Here is a 16,911-nt window from a genome sequence, read left to right as displayed (position 1 = left end):
AACCTCTTGCCCTGGTTGGTGAAAAGCGTTTTATTGGTGATGGCACGCTTTTAACTAAGTTTCGTGTCATTCCTACAAATAGCACCGGTCCACTTAAGGCCAAGCAAGATAATGGCCTGGTATCATGAAGTGTATGTATGCAGCACGTGATCAGCGCTGCCATCGCCTGTAAATTGTGATGCGGAAGCATTGTTTCTCATCAATGTGTTTACTGAAGTTTGAAAGATTCCGTAGCCTCGTATGACCTGGCACAGATTTTCACGCGGTTTTAATCAATATTATCTGAAAAGTCGTCCTATTGCACCGAATGTGGTCAGCCTGCTCTCGGTAACGTGGGCGCTATCATATGAACAATGTCCGGTGTGAAATGCACACGGTCCAAATTATTTCCTTCTGAAACAGAAACGCGCAGAAAGATCAGATTAGGTTCATCCGATGTTAGTTGCAAAAATACCTCCGTTGTATAGTAATACACCTATGTCACAACGAACAAAAAACAGTGAAATTTCTCATAACGCTTACGTAGGAGATCTGCGTATTTTGTAACTTTAAAAGGTCATCGATCTTGTAGATCTTAATACCTACTGGTAAAATGTGACGCTGTTCAGCGTGACGTGTAGCGCGTGGCTCGTGCAAACGTGCCCTATTGGTTTGTCATAGAACACGCGCAGTTCGCAAGTTGCCAAACATCGTCGAGTGGCAGGCGAACACCAAGCGGGCTTCTATTTTGGCTACAGGGGGTTCCCAGTATAAATCAGCTCATTTTGACTCGGAAAACAGCGGAGTGTTGCACTGTCGGAAAACGAATCCGACGTAATTTACGGCGTGAAAATATCCCAAAATGTTACACGCTGCAAAGTTGTGGATTTCGTCGCTGCGAAACGCCGCGCCCGTTTACCGGCCCGCCGCCGACTATGAATAAGCTGCACAGCGGCATGTTTCTGCCATAGGCCCTCCGCGCGACGCCTTAAATACAAGCATGCGACTGGGCCTCTGACAGTCTGGTGTCGTGGCAGCACGGTACCAATCTAATTCGACTGAGACTTTAGCATGCAATGCTTCTGGCACAGAGACTTTAACATGCAATGCTTCTGGCACAGAGAATTTAGCATGCAATGCTTCTGGCCCAGAGACTTTAGCATGCAGTGCTTCCGGCACATGTACGCCTTCCTGTACGCATGTGGCTGTATTTCGAAAATCGAATCGAATATTGCATAACAACTAAACTTGAGAAAAATTATTTCTCGATCCACTTTTCGTATCTAGCAATTATGACCTGCAGTGTATATAAGGCCAGAAATCGTGGGGCTCTAATTCAAAGCACCCATGGGATGCCGGTGCAAACCGAGCGTGCTACGGAATGGAGCATGAACTGTTGTATTTATCAACATATAACAGATGGATGGATGGATACGAACACTCGCTGTAGGTTAAGTCCGGTGGTCCAACTGTCATGAACGCCATAAATGCTTTGAATGACACTGCCCACACAAGGTCCGGTGGTGGAAGAGCTGCATGCAGCACTGATTTCAGTCAGACTGATCGATCTAAATAGTTCTGTATGATCAGCTAAGCCCTGAGCTGTATGCAAACGATACACATTTTTTGGTAGCTGCAGCATCCACACGCGATTCGGTATTTAACACCGGATCTTAAAACGCACCGTTGCACAACGATATCTTATTTTTAGATGCTTGTTACTGCATTTGTGTTATTCTTCGAAGGCAGCGAAGCTTGCCGTGTCCAAAATTGTACCAAGTGTTTGATATGGAAGATTCGGGTCATCTACTATTACAATATCTGGCAAGTATCACATCATTTAGCGATTTTAATCCAGCAGATGGTAACTTGGATCTCGATTTGGTGTCTAGTGCTGCTTTAACGAAAGACGTGATTAAGCGTTCCCGTAAAAAGTCTTACTGATGTGGTAGTGGGCATCCGCCAGTGGACCAAGGTAAGACAATGTCGGCCTGCGAGAAACATTCCAATTATCTTCGTTTGTACCGTGCGATTCGTGTTGGACGCTTAAGCTAACCGTTGCTGGTGGATATTTAAGAAAGTAATTGAACTTGTCGCTGACGTCTTTTAGTATGCCACGCACAGCAACGTCTGGTCAGAACCTGAGTGGTTCACAAACCATCACTTGGTGTACTTTGCGAGTGGCTCATTTGTAAACCAAGGGCCTCCAAACCGTCGGGCGGTTAGCTAACGGTTGAAGCGTTATTGACTGTCGGGTCCCCGTTGTACACAAAGGCATTAAGTACACCAATCTAGCAATTCTTTCAGCGCTTATGGAGAAGCAGAATGGGAGCCAAATGTAGCTCAGTCTGTTCAGCTAGGGTGTTTTTCAGACTGTGCACGTGAATAGAGACCTGTTGCATGCGCTCACACAGTCAGTTTAGATTATGTTGTGTGCGTTTCGAGCCTTGACGCACGCGTTACGCCGCGCCTCTGCTCCATGTTAATGTTTACGCTTCAGTCTTCAGCCCACTGGCGGGACGGGCCAGTGAAGCCGTCCGCGCGGCCGCCCGAGCACCCGCCGGCACCAGATGGTAACAGTCGCAAGAAGGTGTAAGGCTTTGAGCCGGCATCAGCGATCACCGAAAGGTGTACGTGCCGCCGGCGGTCGGGGCCGGCAGCCTGTTAGCGCACGTGACAGTGGCGGCGGACCGCAGCTGTGTATTGCCAGCGTGGCGAGGTGGGCGGCGACCTTCGACAGCACACCAGCGAGATGGCGGACACGGTGAGTGCCGGGCGTGGTGAGTCGGAATGAGAGGCCTGCAGTGAGGAAACTGGCGATTAGCTGCGTTAACAACTGATGATAGTCATTGTGCCCTTAGTCCATGTAAAGTGGTATTTGCTAAGCCGCCCCTTGGGTTTACTTTGACATTGAATGACACGTCCGCATCACGGAATGGTTCCGCTCAGATTCTCGGCTCCACGAGAGGATATTTCCCAGTTAAGCAGGGATCAGCATGTAACACAGAGATCCTTGTGTCAGGTGTACGGCGATCAGTACACGGCCAGTGACGCCTTACCGGCCGCCAAAGTGCCGAACCATGCCGTGTCTTGATCTCGATATAAGGAGTGGATGAGCCCGTGTGTTGCCTTGCCACATTGCCCCTCTTCTGATCCGCGGAGGGCGATTCGTCAACGATGTGGATGACCCTGTGTGTTGCCTTGCCACAAGACCCTCTTCTGATCCGCGGAGGACGGGTCGTCAGCGATGTGGATGACCCCGTGTGTTGCCTTGCCACAGGGCCCTCTTCTGATCCGCGGAGGGCGGGTCGTCAACGATGATCGCATATTTGACGCCGACGTGCTGGTGGAGGACGGCATTATACAGTGGGTATCGCGACGGTGCTGCTCGCGCTTGCGCCGCCTATCCCTGATAAGAAATATGAAATGTAACAAACGACACCGGCCGGTGGGACTGGTGGAGTGGGTGCAACCACACGGCAACGTGGTGACAGTCACGCAGAGGGGTAACAAACGACACCGGCCGGTGGGACTGGTGGAGTGGGTGCAACCACACGGCAACGGGATGACAGCCACGCAGAGGGGTGTTTCTATGATATCAGCATGTCGGACAGACGCTCGAGCTTGCTGCGTATGGATCAGAGGTGCATTAACAATCGCCCAAAATCCGTCACCGGACTAGCACCATGTCTGCCGGCCTGGCGCCGTCATGGTTTGGCCGGCGCCCTCCAGCTGGCAGCATCGGCAGAGCTCTAGCGCTGCCAACTGGAGCACCGAGGCCGTGCCACCCACCGGAGTTGATTCCGGAATACCGAGGCCGTGCCACCCACCGGAGTTGATTCCGGAGCACCGAGGCGGTGTCAACCACCGGCGTTTGTTCGGGAACGGTTGCCGGTACAGTGACATCGAAATTTTGCTCCTGTAATGTATCCAGCAGACGTGCTGGTGTTCTGGGTGTGTGCCACTGCTGACCCAAAGCGCCTCGGACGCGGCGCCAAGGGACGTTGGTGACCAACGCTGCCGACCAACTGCGCCTCGGATTTGGGCGTAACTGGTTGTGCTGCCGTTTACTGGCGTGCCGCCGTTTGAACAGAGTGCTCTACACTCGTGTGGGTTTTACACTGAAAGACATTGTGAAGATAAGACAGTAGAAATGGCATTGTTTCTCGGAGAAAACCAGGGGAATGGAGAAATAGATTGGTTGATATTTCGGTAACGCACCTTTATCGAAGCAATAGAGGTGAATTCAAAATGGCACATTGTTCCATAAATCGATGACTACCCGCTAGTTAACGCTCCTTGATGGTCGACTTCAAAATGCTTTCGTACTGCACGGATTTTCCGGTGAGAACTGCCGCGGCGTCCTCCACACCTGATGACGACATACGGGATCAGAAATGCCCAAGGGACGTGGTTCATCTCGCCAGACCTCTGTCGTTAAACGGTCATTCCAGACAATTTTGAATAATCGACTATGGTGTCTCGCGTAATTGCATTAGTCTGCAAACACCGACACTTCGCACGGGATATCTCCATTTGATCGCGTATGAGCAACTAAGGTCTGACGGCAAGGTTTGGTCTTCGCAAGTGACCACCTGTTGATGTACTACAGCAAGCAGGCAGACGATACGGTGTTGGTGGTGTCACTAACCGGCTCTAGTGTGCCCTTTAGCGACCCGTGCTCGTCCCATAAATACTTGGGCTCGCAGTTCGCAAGCACTTCCGCTCTCTAGTGAACACGACGCGCACGTTGTGTTAATGGCTTCGGGTCCAGCTCGTTGCGTTAGCAATAAAGCCAGGCTGGGCTGGACGGCCGTACCCCACACGTATGGGATATATAGTTAAGGCGCACGGCAATGTGGCAAACAATGCTTCGGTACAATATTAATTAGTTTTTTTGCATGTGAACTGGTCGGCATTGAGAATGGTGCTCATCAGAAGTCATGTCATAATGTGCATTTGTTTCAGCTCGTTCAGCATCAATCGGTTTCTTAAGTGATTGGTCGATAATTGCTGTAGTTTTAGTCAACTTTCATGGCTCGTAGTAAATCTGACATTGTTGTACATGGTTATCTTTAGGAACTGGTCTTTGCCTGGCGTACGGCCTGAGCCAGGCCAATGGTCTGAACCAAGCCCATGGCCTGAACCAGGAATATGGCCTGAGCCAGGCATTTGGCCAGAGCCAGGCATTTGGCCAGAGCCAGGCATTTGGGCTGAGCCAGGCATTTGGCCAGAGCCAGGCATTTGGCCAGAGCCAGGCATTTGGCCAGAGCCAGGCATTTGGCCTGAGCCAGGCATTTGGCCAGAGCCAGGCATTTGGGCCAGAGCCAGGCATTTGGCCAGAGCCAGGCATTTGGCCAGAGCCAGGCATTTGGCCAGAGCCAGGCATTTGGCCTGAGCCAGGCATTTGGCCTGAGCCAGGGTGCCAGCGACGTTATAAAACGATGCCCCGTGAACAAATCCTAAAGTAACGCAGAGATGCGCTGTGCGATATTCTGGCGGTATATTTTAGATGTCGTTGAGTTTTACTCGTTAATTTCCTACACTCGTTGAGACCCTCGGCTGCTGCTAAATCCGCAATATTGCATTCCATATAAACGGCTCGTCAAAATGTTGCATAGAAACCTGTGTAATTGAACCCCTCTCTGGCAAATTCAAAAAAGCATCGACAGATAGAATTGGTTCTTCATGGGAACCACAACCACTAGATTTGATTCCCGGCGGTGCCCGCCTCTTCTGTCAGGATGGGAAACATGCAACGTCACATGACCTCCACTGCTGAGTGCGTTGTGAAGCCCCAATGATGACAGCAACCGGTCGTAGTCGTCATCATTGGGACTAAACGACGCCCTTAGCTGCTGAGACTCTATGGCGTCGCTTGCCTCTCACCCTGGCAGGAAGGGTGGACAAAGCGGGGAACAACAGCTGGTCGTAAGTAATAAACGAGAGGCCCGAATGCGTTGTGACGAACACGGTGACCGTTCCAGAGCGATCGGCACCGACCTGGCCGTCCCCGGAGGAACGCGCGTCATCGAGGCCGCAGGCAGATATGTCATGCCTGGTAAGACGGGCGGCTCAGCGCTGCTGACGTGGTTCGATGTGGCAGACCCCAACAGCGAGCTTGGTGGCAGTCCTTTTGTACTCCACCCTGACTCTTTTGTACTCCACCTTGACTCTTTTGTACTTCACCCTGAGCCTTTTGTGTGTGTCTAGGGACCGCCTGACTTTTATATGTCTAAGGCCTACCCGAATGGGCTGGGTCTAATTTGCGTAGTGATAAGGAAGTACCGTTACTTTCCTGTTGCTACGGGCTGAGGACTTACGGCAACGGCAAAATAGATTGTGGATTCTAGGATCTCAGAAGCTCAAATAAAATAGCATTTATCTGATTAACCCAATCGTATTTCCCCTCAAAGCCCCATAAAATTTGAAGTTGAGCGCATTCAGGTGGGGTAGAGGAAGGAAGAATTGTAACTGAAAATGCTAATGTTTTTTTTTTAAATTCTCATATAATGAATTTTAAGAGTGCATTTTAAGTAACAAGCCATGCCATATAAGTCATAACCCCTAGATGATAAAGTATTAATTGCAACATATAACTTGTGGCAATTTTACCAAAAAAATTAAATCATGAAATGATAAATAGCAGAAATTGTAAATTCAACATAAAGTAAAAAGGAGGAAGAAGAGATTTGCTGGTCGTGCAATTTGTACTTCTATGTCGGGTATATGTTTGCCAAAAAATCTGAATCTTAGAATAGTGTTTCCAGATTAGGGCCATCATATCCACCCTGGTCTGTGCTTACGAAAACGGCAAAATGCCATAATACGATACCCTTGGCGACCTCCATCACCACAGCCAATCAAACTGATGAAGTCTTATGGAGAAAGGCTGAGACATTTCGGGCGCATCACTCGTGCAAAATATGTCATGAACATGTATCTGTTGCCGCAAAACATAACCTGCCGATTTACCTCCTTCGTGCAACAGCCATTTTTCCAAATGGCGTGTTTTCCACGACGGCGTTGACGCCTCCCAGCTCGTGTTTGGCGTTCCGATTTTATACAGGGAAAAGTTTGAGCCACGTGGCGAACGCAGAAGGCTAATAACATGTGTGTTACGGCCTCTTCGGTGAGGCTCCTGGCCCGCTGAAACGCCATCAGAGCCTCAGCGGCGTGGTGGCATGTGATAACAATAACAAGGACAGTAACGCGCTGAAAATGAGCTCGAGAATTCTATGTCCAGTGCATATGTGTGGAAGGCAAGCGGTTGCAAGAAGTGTGAATTGCACGTCTAATCATAATCACGATGTCTACGGTGTTTCATCTTGCCCTTTAAGAATAGACCCACGTGGGTGTATGTTGTCGTGGTGTTACTACACAACAGGGGTTTATTAAATGTTGGTGTTTTCGTTCGAAAACGCAGTCTATGTTATCCGTGCATACTTCTTGTGTGAGGAGCTCAATTGTTGACGTAAGCATCACCACTTTTAATTTACGTTTCCCACAAAGTTTGTTCTGATTTGTCCCCACGGAAATTGGTTAGTTGCGCAGTTTTTATGCATTCATGTTTACAAAATGATTCATCAAACATTTCAGAAAGCTGCTGGTCCCCAAATCGCTACCCCTACAAAATTGTTCACCTCTTTTGGGGAATAATGGAGCGGCGATCCTCCTTACTGCTCTGCAGCTGCACCCTCAGCTTCGAATCATTTTGTAGCGTGGTTTTCAGTATATCCGCCGACTTGTGGTTGCTCTGTCACTTTTAAGACGTTTAACACACCTTAAACTATTGTGTTAAGATCTTTCATGGTCAAGGATACCAACGTTTGAAATTTTGTTCCACGCGCGCGGTGTACCTACTTGCGGAACGGAAATTTTGTTCCACTTGCGGAGCGATATTTGCCTTTATGTTACGATTCAGTTTGTCAACTTCCCTGGAAATCAAATTTCTCTGCTTGATATTTCTTTTGCGTGCTCTGGCTTTGTTTGAGATACAGACAGACTGGGTCGAGCTCTGAAGAGGTGCGTGTCGGTCCGCCTGGCACGTAGTCGTACGTCATGCCGACATTGTTTATGTTCTATACTTGGCGGCTGGAGACCCGTAAACGGATCAGCTCTCTGAGGCGTGCGGATCATGTTTGAGACATGTCAGCATCCGTCCAGTGCCGGCCGTTGCTCTGGTGGCACGCGCTTATGATGTAATCATTAGTTTGCTTGGGACACGCCGTGACAAGCAGGGAAAAAATGGCTTCGGTGCGAACCATAGGCATTGAGTGTGTACCATTTCAACGTCCGTGCTACTTAGCGACATCCCGCGTTTTCATAAGCGCTTCCACTCATGTGGTATGTGAAGTTATTAATGGAGTTGATAGGTACAAATGGTTCAAGATTGCGAAAGATTGTGTTTTCATAACTGCTCCGGCAGTTTTATTTGCTTTTTGTATTTTCGACAACTTGTAGGCACGTATTTGTTTGCACCTACTTATTACATTTAGAGGTGAAAGGAGTAAACGTGGGCTTTGAAGGCTACGCATTTACCTAGGAAAGTTCTACGTCGATCCAATCACCGGTCGCCGTGCTATGGTCTCAGTGATTTGTGAAAGGCATGTGTCAAAGGGTCTTTGCTGGATTATAGCTGAATGATAAACATAGTGACCATGAGAAATCGTACCTTCTTGGTAACGCCAACCTACGTGAGTTGTTCCCAGTCACGTGTTCCCATTTTATTTATGAAGACAATATGACTTCTTAGCCTCAGGTCACGGCACCGACCGTGACTTTAAGTGATGTAGAAACGATGCAGTGGACTTATTAAAAACTTTGTGATCACTGCGCATCAAAAATTGTGAGTATGCAATCATTAAGCAATGGGTCAATTGAGGGTCAGTACGACCTGGTGCTACTTTCCTTATGGCAGTGCTTTAGTCCGCCGAGATGTCACGGCTGAAGACACAATACGACATTGCAACGTCCGCCGAGATGTCACGGCTGAAGACACAATACGACATTGCAACGTCCGCCGAGATGTCACGGCTGAAGACACAATACGACATTGCAATGTTTCCGTTACTCGTGAACTGTTGGGTTGATAAGTGCTTTCGGGAGTTCGTCATTTCTTACACATGCTAGAAAAAAATGAACCATGGTAATTAAACTAGAGACTTAAGAAATGAAACTGCAAATAAACTTCTGAATCAATCACGGTTCCATCGCTAGCCCGAATGTCACTTGCTTTTCATATTTGTTTATTGCTGACACACTGTTCTTGTGATTTTTGAAGCCCGTGAACAGGCAGCGTACGAAAGGAAGATTATTTGTTTGAGACCACGTACAACACGATCAGTCAATTATATCTTATATGCCCGAAGATAGAAGAAGCATCTGCATGGGCCCAAGCTCTCGTGAGCCGCACGGAGGTAGGGTTCATTTAACTGGGGCAGTCATCAAATGACATCGCTTCAGAAAATTATTTGTGTGAAACTCAGCTAGCCAGTATGAAATTGTAAGGTCCGGTCCATCGATGTGAGGCATGTCTGAGGCGCAAACCCACAACTCAGTTAGCCGATATTACTGTGTGGGGACCGTTCCATCTGTACCGGGCTTGTCTGGCCGGTCACACTCTCTTGGTGACACGAGCGCACGGCCCGCAGCGCTTGGCTCGCGCGGTGTGTGACCGCGGGTCCATTGGGGGTCCCGCGGTCACACACCTTGAGGGCCTTGGGGTTCATTGGGGGTCTTGAGGATCCATTTTCCAACCAGGAACAAAGCCGGAATGGGGACCTTGTGTTGGCAAGGGGCCCCAAGTTGGCTGGAGGCAGTGTTCGAGGAGGACCGAAGGGCCTGGAGGGCCCACCGGGAACGACTATCAGGAGTCAGATTGGAAGGTTGAGAGTACGAAGGGTTGGCTGGGGTCTTAATCAGGGTCCTGGTCTGCGGGAACGTGCCATCAAATGACAGTCAGAGCGTCTTTTGCGCCGACCGGGAAACCCTGAGTCGATATGGGCCTATATGTCCGTCAGGCACCACCAGCACCGCGCAGTCAGCTCCGTGTCGGAACGGACCGGATCGTCCACGTCCCAGTCAGCTACTAAGCCGGGGCCAGTGATCTGCGCTGGTGGGGATCCCTTTATCTGTCAGGGGCCCACAGTGCCTAACAAAGGGTCTCGTGTTTGTAAGGGGCCCGAGCCGACCAAGGACAGTGTTCGACGAGATCTGAAGAGGGGCTCGGACGGCCCACCGGAACGGACGATCAAAGGCGCGGTTTGAGGGCATAGGGGCCTGAAGGACTGGCTTCAGGTCACATGAGGAAACGCAGCCCGTAGGGATGCGACCTGCAATATTAGCCAGAGGTCCTTTTGCACCATCTGAGGGCTCCCTGAGACAATTCGGACTCCTCAGCCGCCAGAGAACACGAACACCGAACAGCTGGCTCCCTGGTAGTTTGAAACGTGGCGCCATTTTCCAAGCAGGAGCAAGGCCGGAGGCCACGATTTGTATTGATCGGCTGTCTGAAACAATGGCTGGGGCTCCTGTGTCGGTCAGGGGCTCATGATGCCTAACAGGAGGTCAGTGTCGGCCTGTGGCCCCGAGTCGGTCACGGGCTTTTTAAGGGGGTTCGAAGGGGGGCCGAAGGGCCCCGGGACCAAAGATCAATGGCCCGGTTGGAGGGCTGAATGACGCGAAGGGCTGGCCGCGGGTCGCATGAAAAACTCCATCCGTAGGCACGTGATCTCAAATGTCTGTTACAGGACCTCTTGTGCCGACTGAGGACTACTGAGACGAGAGTGTTCATTTATTTCGGGCGGAGATTACCAACACCCAGCTGTCGCCTTCAGATCAGTCTGAGCACTTGGGGCTCATTTTCCAGGCAGGGGCAAGGACGGGCCCGCGATTTGCAAAAGGGCCATAACCGGCGAGTTTTCCGGGGGAGGGCCCTTTCACTATCAGGAGGCCCTTCGTCAACCATACGCTCCCCCCCCCCCCCCCCGTCCTTGCCAAGGTTCTCATTGCGCGCCCGATCGCAGCTCAGCTCAGCGATCCCGGCCTGGCTGCCATTCCATTCTACCAAGGTTTTCCAGGAAAACACTTGCCACCACCCTACAGCAGGCAAGTCTCCCGCTGCCAGGGGTGTTCAAATCTACCCTACAGCAGGCAAGTTTCCCGCTGCCAGGGGTGTTCAAATCTTCGCGATGATGAAAGACGACCCACTGGGTCGGTCCACAACGATGCACAGGCACTTCTAAGACGAACTGCTTCTAAGAATGGTTGGAAAGCTGCGGTTTCCAAACGCCTCCGGAGTTTGGCTCATATAAGGCGGGGTGGAAAGACGAATGCGCCTTGGTCACGCTAGTAGCGCGGCAGCTGTACCTATGTCCTATGTGCAAACGCTGCAGAAAGCGTGTGAACGAGGCCCAGTACAGTCCGAGGCTTAAGCAGATGTGTAACGCTTCCCCCAATAGCTACATGTGCGGTACGTTTAAAGAGCAAAATGTAAGTGCTTGCTTGCAATCGCCTGCTGGCTCATCACGGTGCGGAAGATGAAAAGAAATAAAAAAACAGCCTACAAATAAGTAATAAAAAAGCATCCGGAAAGAATTTGCACCGTGGTAGGTACAGCCACCGGCTGCTACGGCACGGCCTGGCCAGGAAATATAGCACTGTGCTACACAACCGCGGCAACCCAATTCTTGAAGCATCCGTGTACCGTCCAAAGACGAGCGCTCTCGGCCCTGGTGACGCCGGTCCCCTGTGTGTATCCCCGGGCGTTTCCGTTGAGCGATTGTGGAGTAAAGAGAGCGACGTGGAGGCACATATGATCTGTATAGGGTCCATTTCGACCTGAATAGGGTCCATGCTGGTTTGTAAGGGACGCATAATCTAATTTAACAGGCCATTTTGACAAGTCGGTGCTCGCCTCTCCCCCTTCCTCCCCCCCCCCCCCCCACCAACTTGAGCATATTTCCCGCGTTCCTGCTGATAGTTTTGGGATTTAATATTTTCAATCACTATGGTGTTTGTATTTGATGGCTTGTCAACATCATGTTTGGCTATGCAAATAGTTTTACTTATGATTGGCTAGTAGAACTGTGTATGTACTCATCAATCAGTTCTGACAATCTGGAACATGAAAAGGAACTGTACCATTTAAAAGATATGCTACAACTATTAACAGCATACCCAGAACAATAGCTGAACAATAACAATAGCAAACAACAACAACAGAACAACAATACCAAACAATAACGTATTGAGGGCATATTTACTGAATGGAAAAATTGTGTTGTTCGCAGCAGTCTTTTCCACGCATTATGCCAGTAGTTATAAGGGAATATATTTCATCACGTCTGATGCTTCCTTCAATATATTCAAATGTGGAATATTGGATTTAATTTAGAATTCTAGCATATAAACTTCGTTCCGCTGTTCTGCCTGAGTCTAGCCTAAGATATGTTCAAATCACTAAACGCGCTTCTGAGTAACAATTACTGGTGCTATGCTATGTCGCAGGTGCGCGGAGCTCGTCCTCAGTTGGACCATGTGTGTGCGTGTGCGTGTGCGTGCGCGTGCGCGTGTGCGTGTGCGTGTGCGTGTGCGTGTGCGTGTGCGTGTGCGTGTGCGTGCGCGTGCACATGTGCGTGTGCCTTTGCCTTTGCCTTGCCTTGCCTTTGCCTTTGCCTTTGCCTTTGCCTTGCCTTTGCCTTTGCCTTTGCCTTTGCCTTTGCCTTGCTTGCCTTTGCCTTTGCGCGGGGAGAGGGCGGCTCAGAGGCATTGTTGTACCTTTCTTTCCACGTACCGTCATGAGGTTAGTGCTGAACCTTCCCATATGTGTTGAGGTCCGTACGCCGCATGCTCATGACGCAATAACTGCCGAGGCTGTAAGCTGGTGACACTTAACGAATTTTCTCATTTGTTTTTGCTGCTGTTTTCTGCAAGCGTCGGTCATTGCCGCCCAAATTAGATACATACTAGACACTTTGAAGTTGCTGAACAACTTCGCTTCGCCCACCTATCTCCCTCGGTCTTTCTGGCTGCCACCGGCGGCCTGGCCGACCTCCGCTGTCCACCGCGTCGCCTCCGGGGCTAACCGTCTGCTCGGCCACAGGCGGTATCGACACGCACACGCACATGCAGCTGCCGTTCATGGGCACGTCGGCCGTCGACGACTTCTACTGGGGAACGCGCGCCGCGCTGGCCGGCGGCACCACCATGATCCTGGACTTCGTGCTGCCGCAGCGGAACGAGTCGCTCGTCTCTGCCTACGTGCAGTGGCGCCGCTGGGCCGACGACAAGGTCTGCTGCGACTACGGCTTCCACGTCGGCGTCACCTGGTGGTCGGATAAGGTACGGCACGCGGTGGGAGGGGGCTGAGGCTCGTGGAGTATATTAGCAGTTGGCGACACGGCATGGTCTCTGTGACGGTGCAGACTTAAGTGTGACGGCTGACACAAGTGCAGCTTACGAAAACGTCGTGTTCAGTTCGTATGTCTTCCTGCGTATGCTGTAAATGGAGCATGTATAATCGAAACCTGACATTTCAAGGTGAAAAGTTCCCGCTTTTGCCACAGCTTATCCGTACTATATATATATATATATATATATATATATATATATATATATATATATATGCATACATACATGAATGCACTTCTTCATTCGTATTTAAGCATCTAGCCATAGATGCAGAACATAATAAAGTGGGCGCAGCATCCCCAAATACTTGCATGTTTTTTTTTTGAAGCATGCCCGCTCCAGCACCTTTGGCGCACCAACTTCTCCGAGTATACTCCACCAATGGGCATGGCCTTGTTTCCCAATGCCAGTGGTCCGTCATGCTTTCACTTGATGGCGTTGAGGAGGATTTGATTCGTTTCGCTGCACTCAAATCATGACTAATGACTCAAGCGTGCGACACGGGGAGTCCTAATTTAAATCGTTGCTCGCTTGGTGCGTAGTTAACTTTCTTCTGGTGCAATTTAAGACAGGTCACTTCAATTGTTCCTCACCTGGCCACAGCCAAAGCACAAAATAAATTTGTTGTCTGGTACAAAAAATCATCATCTATATCCATGCACTGCTCAAGACTATTTTGTGCTTACTTCCGCCTGCAAGTGGGCTAAAATTGAAATTCCTAGCTGTGTGCGCCTCATTTTCACGGTCATGTTCCAGGTCAAGGAGGAGATGGCTCAGCTGGTTGACGAGTGCGGGGTCAACTCTTTCAAAATGTTCATGGCCTACAAGGACACCTGGCAATTACTGGACGAAGATTTGCTAAAATCGTTTACCCAGTGTAAAGCCATCGGAGCCCTCGCACAAGTTCATGCGGAAAACGGGGACATCATCAAAGAGGTATATTTTTTCGTCCAACGGTGTGATAACATCTCGTAGTTATTGACATGCAATTTGATGGCTGATCAAAACTAGCTGTTCTACATGGCGGTGGCATGCTAGCTTACTTTCTATCTACCGGATCGGGCGATTACAGTTGGGGCAGGAGCGGGTGGGGGGACACGTTCCTTCAAGAGCGGCAGGGATAGGTGAAAATGGTTACAGCCATTTTTCGATCAGCCTTCAGATTTATTCATACGCATTGTGGCTCAACTGCCCACGGCCTTGCAATGCCTTGACGTGGTCGAGTTTCGTTTGGCGGTTATAGGGTCACTATAGAGTTGTGCGGCTATAGGGTCACTATAGAGCTGTGCGACTCCCATCCGAAGTGTCCGTGTTTTGGCCGCTGGCGTATTTTCCGCGCAGCGCGGCAGCCGCCGGATGACAGGGTCCCTTGCTTTCCGCTTTACAGTGTGGTTCTCTCTGTGATGGCATGCCTGTATCTAGTCTCCCTGCTATGCCATATCCGTATCCACTGACCGTTCGATGTGTCCCCACGCCGCATCATCGTCATTATCAGCTCTCGTCGACATCTGATGGTTGCTACCAACCGCCCGGCAGATGAGCCAGCGGATGCTGGCGGCCGGTGTGACCGGGCCCGAGGGTCACGAGCTGTGCCGACCGGAGGAGGTCGAGGCTGAGGCCACCAATCGCGCCTGCGTGCTGGCCAACCAGGTGGGCTGCCCCCTGTACGTGGTGCACGTGATGTCCAAGTCGGCGGCCGACGTGGTGTCGGCCAAGCGGCGCCAGGGTCACGTGGTGTACGGCGAGCCGATCGCCGCTGGCCTGGGCACCGACGGCACCCACTACTGGAACCGGTGCTGGCGGCACGCGGCCGCGCACGTCATGGGCCCGCCGCTGCGACCCGACCCCAGCACACCTGCCTACCTCATGGACATGCTGGCCAAGTAAGGAGCCGGGCGTGGGAGGCAACTGGGGCGGCGGCGGCAGCCCGCTGGCCTCGTCCTCGGTGTGCGATAGTAAGCTGATGTTAGCCGGAATGTTCTGGGGATTTTATCGGAACGTTTTCGGTGCGCTTCGTGCGCTGTAAAGGTTGTATCTCATCGTTGCGGGGTCGTTAGCCCATGACCTGTGCTGACTGCTTTTTTTAGATTCCTGGCTAAAATCGGCATGAAAATATCGGCAAACTATGAACGACGCAAAGCGACCACAATTGTTAAATCTGCGATAACTTAATGCAAGTAAACCATCGACGGCATGTGGATTGTGTATGAACTACGACACGGCCGTGGTCCCTCAAGGGTAATTTGAGGGACCTAAAGATGTCAGAAGATCCGACAATATCAGAACAGAACTAGGTCGTTAAAGGACCATAAACGGCGCAATGCGTCATATGGTGGACTTGACAGGAGTTCAGTCTTCATAAAGGGTTGAATTAAGAATGTGAAAGAAAGCTTGTTCCATATTACCTTCCAAGGCCTTCTGGGCAGAATTGTCACCGCCTTTGCTGAAAGTACGCCTGGTCATGTCCCGCTTGTCATATGCTGAAATAGGCCGTCATGTTGCAGTAACGACCTGCAGTGCACCGGCACGGACAACTGCACGTTCACCTCTGAACAGAAGGCTATGGGCAAGGGCGACTTCACGAAAATCCCGAACGGCGTGAACGGCGTGGAGGACCGCATGTCTGTCATCTGGGAGAAGGGTGTCGCCTCTGGCAAGATGGACCCGCGCCGCTTTGTGGCCGTCACCAGCACAAACGCGGCCAAAATATTCAACGTCTATCCCCGGAAGGTAGGTTAAGTGTCCGAACTTGTTGGCTTTTAGGTGGTACTTTGCACAGGGAAAATGAATGTAATCACTGTTTGAAGGTCAGAAAAGTGAGGTTGACAATCAGTCCGTGAAATAGGAATACTACACGGCTATTCCAACTCACCATAAACGCACGCGTCTTGAAACAGTTGGAATTCTTCTCACTGCACCCGAAACTTTTACTTGCAACATGATCCTGCGCTGATCCCACCTTCCAATCAGTGATAACCCTATGGCATCATTATGGCGCATTACACTGTATGCTGCCATGTCATGGATGTCATCACCAGGCGCGGCATACCATACCTGCTCACCATATGTGGATAAGGCCGTCCATCCGTCTGCTTCTGTGATCAGCGTGTGCCTGCCTGTCGTCGGTCGGCATCGTCACACGACCCCGTGTCCACGCTCCGCCAGGGCGTCATCGCCGTCGGCTCCGACGCAGACATCGTCGTCTGGAATGGCGAGGCCAGCCGGGTCATCTCGGCGCGCACGCACCACCAGCGCTGCGACTTCAACGTGTTCGAGGGCATGCGGTGCCGCGGCGTGGCCGAGTGCGTGGTGTCGCGCGGCCGCCTCTGCCTGGTACGAGGGAGAGCTGCGCGTGGAGCGTGGCGCCGGCCGCTTCGTCGCCACGCCGGCCTTCTCGCCCGAGGTATACTTGCGCGTGCATCAGCGCGATGAGGTGCGCGTGCCGCAGCCGGTGGACCGCAGCAGCACGGCTGACCCGGACTGCCAGGAGAGCGGCGGTGCGCCGGAGCCAGAGCCGGA

The 16,911-nt window shown here is 51.0% G+C and overlaps 1 pseudogene; it reads left to right on the top strand.

Moving 5' to 3' along the window:
- The first annotated feature begins 2,644 nt into the window (after positions 1-2,644).
- On the top strand, positions 2,645-16,906 carry LOC119112724 (dihydropyrimidinase-like; annotated as a pseudogene).
- Positions 16,907-16,911: the final 5 nt, after the last annotated feature.

This window comes from Pollicipes pollicipes, unplaced genomic scaffold (assembly GCF_011947565.3).
Source record: "Pollicipes pollicipes isolate AB1234 unplaced genomic scaffold, Ppol_2.1 Scaffold_7261;HRSCAF=8764_pilon_pilon_pilon, whole genome shotgun sequence".
In the NCBI taxonomy this organism is placed as follows: domain Eukaryota; kingdom Metazoa; phylum Arthropoda; class Thecostraca; order Pollicipedomorpha; family Pollicipedidae; genus Pollicipes; species Pollicipes pollicipes.
This window is presented reverse-complemented; position numbering and strand designations above follow the sequence as displayed.